Source organism: Quercus lobata, chromosome 11 (genome assembly GCF_001633185.2).
Source record: "Quercus lobata isolate SW786 chromosome 11, ValleyOak3.0 Primary Assembly, whole genome shotgun sequence".
Classification (NCBI taxonomy): Eukaryota; Viridiplantae; Streptophyta; class Magnoliopsida; order Fagales; family Fagaceae; genus Quercus; species Quercus lobata.
In genome coordinates, this window is record NC_044914.1 from 42,484,517 (window position 1) to 42,494,436 (window position 9,920).

General features: G+C 33.2%; 1 long non-coding RNA gene across 1 annotated transcript; it reads right to left on the reverse strand.

Annotated features, from left to right (window-relative positions):
- Positions 1-8,908: 8,908 nt before the first annotated feature.
- On the reverse strand, positions 8,909-9,920 carry LOC115969268. The gene is made up of 2 exons (XR_004086916.1): positions 9,753-9,920; positions 8,909-9,004 (listed from the first exon to the last, which is right to left on the reverse strand). It is a non-coding gene; the product is annotated as an uncharacterized LOC115969268 (long non-coding RNA).

Sequence of the window (9,920 nt, forward strand, 5' to 3'; positions counted from 1 at the left end):
GGATCATAAAAAAAACCTTAAAAAGCAAGCCATTTTTTCAGTAACTAATAGTGCAATACTTCTGAAATTTGAGAGGCCAATGTCACTCAAGGCAAACTTCAAGAATCAAGAATGCATTTTAGCTAAAAATTCAAAATATGATGCTATTATATCATAGGACAAAAAACCCGTACAACATATCACATGCTTCAAGACTAACATGACGCAGTGGTTACCGTAAAATTCACACTCGGTTAGGTAATACAATTATTGATTCAAGGGGTCCCCATAACGTGGAAGAAAACTCTATCTGGGAAAATAAGGTGAACAAATATTTATCCACAAATACAATATGACTTCAAAATGTAAATGCTGAAACAGTATTTGAAAAAATATATAATGATTTTTTCAATGTAGCCTTACATCACTTGATATCCATAATGATTTTAAATAAACCAAGAAGTTCAATTCCTTCATCAGGGGATATATAATTACAATCCCACCAGTTCAAGTAGTTAATCTAAGTTCTATCTAACTGAACCAAAAACAAATAGCAAAAGTGAAGCGTCCATCCCACATACATATAACATATTATAACCATCCTTGAAATTGCAACCCTTTAATGAACAATGAACACTCATCCCTGTAAAAAAAAAACATTTGAAAAAAAATACTACATGAATCAAATATAAGAAAAATCAATTATAATGAATATTTAAATACATGCCAGGATAATCAAATAGCTCATGCCATCAAAAATAACATTTCAGTTAATCCAATGCGTCAACGGTGGTAATTAGTTCGTAATTATTACAGGAAACTTAAACTACAATCACTACAAGGTGTCGAAGTAAATAAGTACATACTATAAACAATTAATCTTAAGTGCAAAGTCAAAGTGAATCAACCACAATAAAGATTCAATAGTCAGTACCAATCACTAAACCAAATTAAAACAATCTATATCAATGGTATCATAATGACATGAACAATTCACCATAAACTTGAAGATGAACTGGATCTCACTTTTGTGTCTAGTTTTGAAAGTTAACGGGATTAGGGCTGTAACTGTAGAGAAAGAAGAAAAGGCAATACATGTATGTGATTGAAATGGGCAAAACCATGCCAAATTTCATACATGTACTAAATCAAATTGAAACTCAAGATATACTTGTGATTAACTGGCAAAAGTTTGGCTTATGATATTTTTGAAATCAAACATTCTTATAGCTTCAAGTAGGGTTGAACACAAAAAAATCCTTGTCCAGGTTCAAATAGTGTTAAAGTTTGATGTATTTTTAACTTTAATAATATAAAAACAGGGGAAGAGAGAGAGAGAGGAGGGGGGGATCGTGATTGATATATACATAGACCTAGATACCTATTCAGCAAAAAGGAAAATAGTGGGCTAGTGCCTAGTACCTTACTTCGTGAATGAAATATTCCCCAGTGGTTAGATCAGAAGATGTGGTCCTGAATAGATGCACTTTGCTGCCCTCTGGATATGATGAACTTCCTCCACAACATACACGTAGCAATAATCTTATAATCCTCAACATATATAGTAGTAATATATGAATATATTTTTACCAATAAATAAACAAAAAAGAGTTGGTAGAATTTGGTGCTGGATATATAGCCTAGATTGTCTCTTAATTAATTGAATTGACATGTAAATCAATATATATATATATATATATATAGAGGAGAATGTTAACCAGTACGTAAGAACATGTTAATCAATATCAATTTCTTAAAAGTCACCTATATTGTTGGAAACCTTAGCTTAGAGGTAGGAAATATGAAGTATCCGTTTGGCAAGATTATTTTTACTAATTTATTTTACCATTCAAATAATTCCACTGATAATAAATCTGCCCAAATTAGTTAGTAGGTCTGCAACCAACAAGTTTCCTCAGTACACATCTCTTGCTCTCCATTAAGTGGCCTACTCTATAGTCACTCCAAAGTGCAGCTATAGACTAATAATACCAATTTCCCAAGGTATGTATTCTGTCAGGAGCAAAAGCAACCAATCCCATTTTATAGCCACGGGCTTTAAATTTCATGGACCACAAAGTTCAAACTTTAAACCATTTAATAAAGAAAATGGTCGGTTAATGTGTGCCCTAAGGGCATACATTAAGCTATCCATATTGGGAAACATTTTCTCGGAAATTGAAAAAACTGTCAATATTTTTTCAATTCCTAAGAAAATGTTTCTAAAAATGAATGGCTTAATGTGTGCCCTACAAAATCCATAAAGGGGTCCAATTAATGTGTGTCCTAAGGACATACATTAAGCTATCCATATTTGGAAATATTTTCTCAAAAATTGAAAAAATTGTCAATACTTTTTCCATTCCCGAGAAAATGTTTCTAAAAATGAATGGTTTAATGTATGTCATTAGGTAAGGGTACACATTAGCAAAATCCATAAAAGAAATGTTGAATCTAAATATATACAAAAGAGGCCACGTTGTTTGTTTTTTTTTTTTTTTCTCTTACTAGCTTGGCCCTAAAAATGGCTCATGAAATCAAATTTCCCATCCATAATCAGAAAGTTTACCATTTGGACCCCACAATATCAATTCTTTCTTCTGGGAAGTTGAGCCAGAAGATTTTTTTTTTGGTAGCCAAAAGATCAATGATCTTGAGTTGAAGCCCCATCTTTATAATTTTTGTTCAATCTTGACTATTGTCTAGATACTTTGGTGAGCACATGCAAAGTGCAAAAGAGAAAGGGCTTTGTTGTTTCTTGTTAGTGCGTGTGGTTGGCACATGGTGGTCTCATTTTGAAAATTCAAAACCTATCCCATCCCAAACCTTTTTCTTTTTTGTCTCGCATTCTTTGCAAAAATGTTACAACAAAAGATACCAGTAAATATACATTATATATATATATATAATTTCTTTTTTGAGAGGAAAGATACAAGTACCAATTTTTACAGCCTGTTAGGTATAGTTGTTAAACAATTCATTTTTAGTTTTTAAACAATATTACACATTTTTTTACTCACGTATTTCAAAAAATTACAAACAACATTATTCAAACTCCTCTACCAAATAGTCCCTTAGTTTTGTTTTATTTTAGTTTTACTTTATTTTTATTTTTTAAACCAGCGTTAACCTTTAGATCTATTTTAAATATATCCTGACCATAGATCCAAATCCAGTTTGTCACGATTAGCACAAATATCACTTACTCTCTCTAGTCTCTACTCTTTCATACGGAAATATTCAACAGTCTCTCATCTCTCTCTATGTCTTTCTTCAAGTAATCTCTCCCGCAAACACACTCACCATCACCACATTCACACCAAACACAAATCTACAATTGCACCCACAATATACACAAACGAGAGAGAAGGAAGAGAGACCCATTTGAGCAAGAGAGAGAAACGGTCACCAATTTAAGATGAGCAACAGGAAACGAAAATAGATGCTACTAATGTCAGATGTCAGTCTTATTGATGTTTTTCCTCAGCTCTCTGCACTTGATGCTTTCAAAGATAAGAGACCAAATGCAATAGATAGACAGAAATTGACGTGTGATTTCTTCACTTCGACGAGAAGAAGAATGGGTAAGATTTTAGTTTTTTTTCTCCTTTGTTTTGATGTAGCTTTATTTATTTTTATGTTTCTATTGATGATGTATGTGTTTTCACTTTTCAAGCGATCAAGACATTCTTGACCTTAGATTTAGTGTAGTCACTTCGGATACTTTTATCGAAAAATTTACAGAGGTGTAAGGAAAGTTCTGTACTCATTCCATAAAAACCTCTGTAAGTAACATCAGATTCCCACATAATAAATTATGCCACTAAATCTAAGGTCAAGAATGTCTCGATCGACTGAAAAGTGAAAACACATACACCATTAATAGAAACATAAAAATAAATAAAGCTACATCAAAATAAAGGAGAAAAAAAAACTAAAATCTTACCCATACTTCTTCTCGTCGAAGTGAAGAAATCACACTCATCAATTTATGTTTATCTATTGCATCTAGTCTCTTATCTTTAAAAGCATCAAGCGCAAAGAGCTGAGGAAAAACATCAATAAGACTGACATTAGTAGCATCTATTTTCCTTTCACTGCTGCTCATCTTAAATCGGTGGTCGTTTCTCTCTCTAGCTCAAATGGGTCTCTCTTCCTTCTCTCTCGTTTGTGTATATTGTGGGTGTGATTGTAGATTTGTGTCTACTGTGAATGTGATGGTGAGTTTGTGTTTGCGGGAGAGATTACTTGAAGAAAGAGAGAGACGAGAGACTTTTGAATATTTCTGTATGAAAAGGTAGAGACTAGAGACTAGAGAGAGAAAGTGATATTTGTACTAATATTGACAAACTAGATTTGGATCCATGGTCAAGATCTATTTAAAATAGATCTACAGGTTAACTTTGGTTTAAAAAAATAAAAATAAAGTAAAACTAAAATAAAACAAAACTAAGAGACTGTTTGGAAGAGGAGTTTGAATAATGTTTGTAATTCTTTGAAATATGTGTGAGTGAAAAAATGTGTATAATATTGTTTAAAAACTAAAAATGAATTGTTTAACAACTCTACCAAACAGGCTGTAAAAATTGGATACTTGCATCTTTCTTCTCAAAAAAGAAATTACATATATATATATATATATATATATATTTACTTGTATTAACATTTTTGCAAAGAATGCAAGACAAAAAAGAAAAAGGTTTGGGATGGGATAGGTTTGAATTTTCAAAATGAGCCCGCCATGTGCCAACCTGGCATTTGACACACCAAACACCAAAAATCTATTCTAAGTGCCAAAACATTTGGCATAAGTGAACAGTGACGTTCCAACTTTGGAACGGTACAGACAAGAATGTTGTATGATAAAATTAATTTTTTATTATTTTTCTCTCTCCTCTCATCAATTTTATCTCCTTTTTCTCCCTCTTTCTGAACCGTATACCTAGGAGTGTGTTGGTTTAGTTTCGATCAGTATTCTAAGTGTTGGCCAACCAAAACCGAAATTTCCGATTTGTGAACCGACCGAAATAATTGGAAATCAATCGATTTCTGTTGGATTTCAATTTCAGTCGATTTTTTCGGTTTCCTTATCATTTATTTTCTAAGAAAGCAAACAAAGAAAAAAATTAACAAACCCAAAAAAAAAAAAAAAAAAAAAACCCAGTAAAATCCCTTTGCTTTCCCACGTTTTCTCACCACCCAAACACCAAGCATTAAGCAAAGTAGCAAACACAAAAAAAAAAAAAAAAAAAAAAAAAAAAAAAAAAAAAAAAAAGAGAACAGCGAAGAAGCGTACCGGCAAAGCCAAACTCACAACCTTCTACCTTGAAACCCAGAAATCACGAAGAACAAAACCCAAACCACGAACCTAGAAAACCTTGAAACCCACACAGAAACCCACAAAAAACTAAACCCAAACCACGAAGACAGAAAAATCAAACCAGAGAGGCGTCAACAGCAAAGGATTTTATCCAACATGCAACCAAACTTAGACAACTCCTTACTCTTAAAAGATCTAATATATGAGTACATCATAGATCAATATATGCCTAGAAACTTCGATGAGATCCTCTCCTTCAGCTCATCGTAGGATGAAAATTCAACTACCCTAGCATTATTAACCAAGTATGGCAACATTTAAACCAAACACTAATAAAAATCGTTAAGACACAAAAGAAGAAGAAAAAAAAAACTTTAATTCTCAAAATAATGCAAAGTTGCAAACATTGCCTTCATTCTGTAGACGGGAGTAAGAACCAAAACTTTAATTCTTATGTTGTTCTAAAGTATCAGAAAAGATGATTTAACGATGCTTTAGAACAACAAAAGAAGGGCCAAGTTTCTTAATTCCATCTACAAAATGAGGGCAAGGTTTGTAACTTTGTATTAATTTGATAATTTAAGGGGTTTTTTGTGTCTTAACAATTTTCATTGTTATTTGGTTTAGATATTATCATTCTTCTTTGATAATGCTAAGTTATTTAACCTTCCTTCCTACAATGACATGGAAGAGAGGATCTCACAGAATTTTCCAAGCATATATTCATCTCTGATGAACTCATATATTAGATCTTTGAAGGGTAATAAGTTATTTGAGTTTGGTTGCACGTTATATAAAATTATTCAGGAAGAAAACCCTTTTGCCGGAAAAATATATATGTAATAAATTAATAAACTCATGACTAAGTTTTTATTGAAATCTAATTTTATATTAATTGTTCAATTTCATATTTGATTTATTTCTTTTTGTCATGATCTTCTATTGTCTTTTGCGTCTACTCAAATCCTTCTTGAAATGAAGAAAAAAGTCAGACACTCTTACGAGTTTTCTCCACAACTTGCAAGAACATTTCTAGAAATGGTACAAAAACCAAAAAGGAAAGGATTGTGAAAAAGATTGATGAAAATTGTAGAACCTATTGAGGAAAGCATACAATGATGCTTTGGAAGACCAGATAAAGAGTCATGGTCCTTTATCCAACCTGCAATCTGAGGCCAAAGTTTTTTTCCCACATATATTGTGTTGTCTTAACAATTTTTATTGTTGTTAAGATTCAATATACAAGGATAAAAAAAACTTTAATTCTCAAAAAAAAAAACCAAACTGATGTTTCAAACTGCACCATGACCCTTCATCTTTTCTCACTCTCTTATCCAATCCTTTTGTTTTTTGCTTTTGTACCATTCGGCAAGTGTATTTGGAAGTTGCGAAGGAAATTCAAAAAAGTAATTGGGTGATTGACATATACCTCAAAACCGTTACATTGGTAGAAAATATGAGACCAAACATTGTTTCCTCTGTTTCATAATTTTCATTCAAATTTGTAACCACCATTCGTTAAGCCCATAGCTCTCATTTTTAAGTCCAAAATTATACATACAATAGCCTGAGTTTCACTCCCAAGATTCTTGGGTACAAGGAGAAACTTGAACCTATCCATGTTGCTGTAAAAGTGTGATTAGTCACCTAAGTCTAATCAAATTTTATTTCCTAATTTAACCAAGAGACTCCTAAGTGCTCTTAAGTTAAAATAGAAAATAAAATAACAGCTCAAACCAGAAATCAAAGACACTTATGTTAAAATAGAAAACAAAAGAACGTCTAGAACTAAAAATCGAAGATTCAGAATTTCCATTATTTATGGAAAAGGTGTTAAACACCCCAGAGTGCCTAAAGGACAGTACCTCGTGTGCACGCCCCAAAAGTCTTGAACCAAAGATTATGGACTTGAAAGTTCAGTTACCCCCACACCGCCTAGCCAAAGGATTGTAACACATTCTAATTTTAATTCTAACGTTAACTTTTAGGTTAAAAAGTTTTAAAAATTTAGATACTTGACATTTTGTTTTTTAAAGACAATATAAATACACACATATATACATATATATGTATATGTATAGCTTACGAATATTTATTTCAAAGACTTATTTACAAACACAAGATGAGAAATATATATAAATAGCATGTGAAGGCCAAATTTAAAAATGTATAACTAGCATTAGAGTATAATATTTACTACATAACTAGCATGTGAATATATGTAACAAAAAATAAAAGGAAAAGGAAGGAAAGATGTCACCTTTCAACAACTTTATTCTTCATTTTCTCATTCTCATGCACAAACATAATGAACCAAAACATTAGTGCAAGGGGAGGGGGAGTTAGCTTGATTGGGATATGGATAAACATGCGAATTCCAAATAATATGTTATCCCATTTTGATCTATCAGCATTAAAATTTATTAACCAACTAGACACTTCACTCGTTCAAAGAAATTGAAAAGGGAATTTGGTGATACTAGGGGCCAAAATGTAATTTTGTAAAAGTTTAGGGTTCAAAACATGATTTTGTGAAAGCTTTGGGTCAAAATGTTTTTTTTTGGGGGAAAAACCAGGTCAATATATAATTTTTGAGGAAAACTGGTGCCAAAATATCATTTTTAGGAATTTTTGGGATTAAAAGATGATTTTGAGAATTTTCTGGGTCAAAATGCAATTTTGGAGGAAAATCAAGGTCAAAATATGATTTTTGGTAATATTTGGGATTAAAACATGATTTTGGGAAATTTTATGGTCAAAATGCAATTATGACAAGCTTATGACCAATATATAAATATGAGAAAATTCCATGGCATAATGCAAATATGACAAAATATGGATTAAAATATGAACATGCAAGAAAACATGATGGCATTTTATTAATTAAAAGGAAAACATGCCGATGGGCCCTTTTTATTTAAAAGGTCGGCTGAAACATGTATTAAAAAGAGATATGGGTTTATATCCAAAGTGTAAGGGCCTAAACCCTGTGTAGGTTCGGATCTGGGCTAACATTAAAGGAGTGATGGGTTGGGGCTGGATGCCTATTAGAGTTACCTTCGGATTGGGCTAAAACAGAAGGGGCCTAAGGCTCTATAGCTAATGGGCCAAGAGAAGCCCACTGAGCTGGGTTGGATCAAATCCTACACAAGACTAAACGGGTAAGGAACCCACATCACTGGGTCGGGTCTGACCCGGCCCGTTTCCTATATTCCTTCTCCTTAACCCAGACTCTCAACCCGAGCTCTCTCTGCAAAAACGCACTGGCCGAAGCTCAAGCTTCCTCCATCTTCGATCTTCATCGCCACCACAGACGGTGGTTGCACCTCCTCTAGCACCGCAGACCCAAACGGCCTCCCTCATACTCTCACTTTCTCTCTCTCTCTCTCTAAACCCATAATCTCAAACAGGGAGTAAGCTATGGAGCTTTTTGTGCTATTGTGTTATGTGTTCCAGGTGAGCATAGCGCATGTATGTGTGCGTAGATTAGAAGTAGAATGTGGGTGCTGTGACTCCGTGATGGTGTGTGTATTGTGTACAAAAAGTGTAATTAGAGCTATATAAAAATAAAAGAGGAATTTCGGGTTTACCAGCTGATGCCCTCTTTGGTTTTTTTTTTTTTTTTGGTTCTCTTTGCTTTGATTATTGCTGGCTGTGTTGGTTTCTTCTGGCTTCATGCTTGTGGTTACTTCTGTTGGTATTTGGCTGAAAAGAAAACGCAGAGAAAAAGGTTTTAGATTCAAGCAAAAAAAAAAAAGCAGAATCAGACAATGAGTAAAGGAAAAAGAAAGAGGAAGCTCATTCAGTAGGTTGTGCTGGGCTGTTTTGTTGAGAGTGGAATAGTGAGACTTTTTGTATATATTTCAAACATTTTCTACTTCAATGGGAGTTTTACAAGAATAGCACGCATACAAAATGCCTGTAAATGCCATCACCCTTTTTTCTTTTGTAAATCGAGCAACCTGATGCTTTTTATTTCTGAATTTTCACAATTTGTTATGGACAAAGTAACAGTGTCATAAAATTCAGAGACACCAAGGTTCAACTGATGTTTGAGAATTGATCTGTAATAACTAAATCCCTGGCTATGAACAAGATTGCACAGTAAACACAAAATTTTTTCCCCTTGAAACTCATGAAGTGAAAACAAAAACATAACACAAGGAACCGATAAACCCAGCAACCAAACATCGGCATCAGAGGACACAACCTAACAAAATCTCCACCAGCCAGTCCTTGGCCATTGACACACACGCACAATCTACTGGTACTGGACTTCATACCCATTATAAAAATCTCAGAAACATTCAACAATAAATGAATCAGATTTAAAAAAAAAAAAAAAAAAAAAGCAATGAAAGAAATAGATAATTTTTAGTGCTATAAATGAAACAAAAGGATGATCTTTGGCAAAGAAATCACACAAAGAAAAAAAAATCATAAATTTGATTACCAGATCTAATCACATTTGGGTGGGTAGCTGAAACACTGTTGGTTCACATTCTTTCTTCGGTGGAGAGGTAACCGGAGTATCACTGGTGGCTTTTTTTTGAGGCATGAGAGAGAGAGACTCTGAGGCATGTTCGGCTAGAAGAGAGAGAGAGCCAGAGAGAGTTTCTGA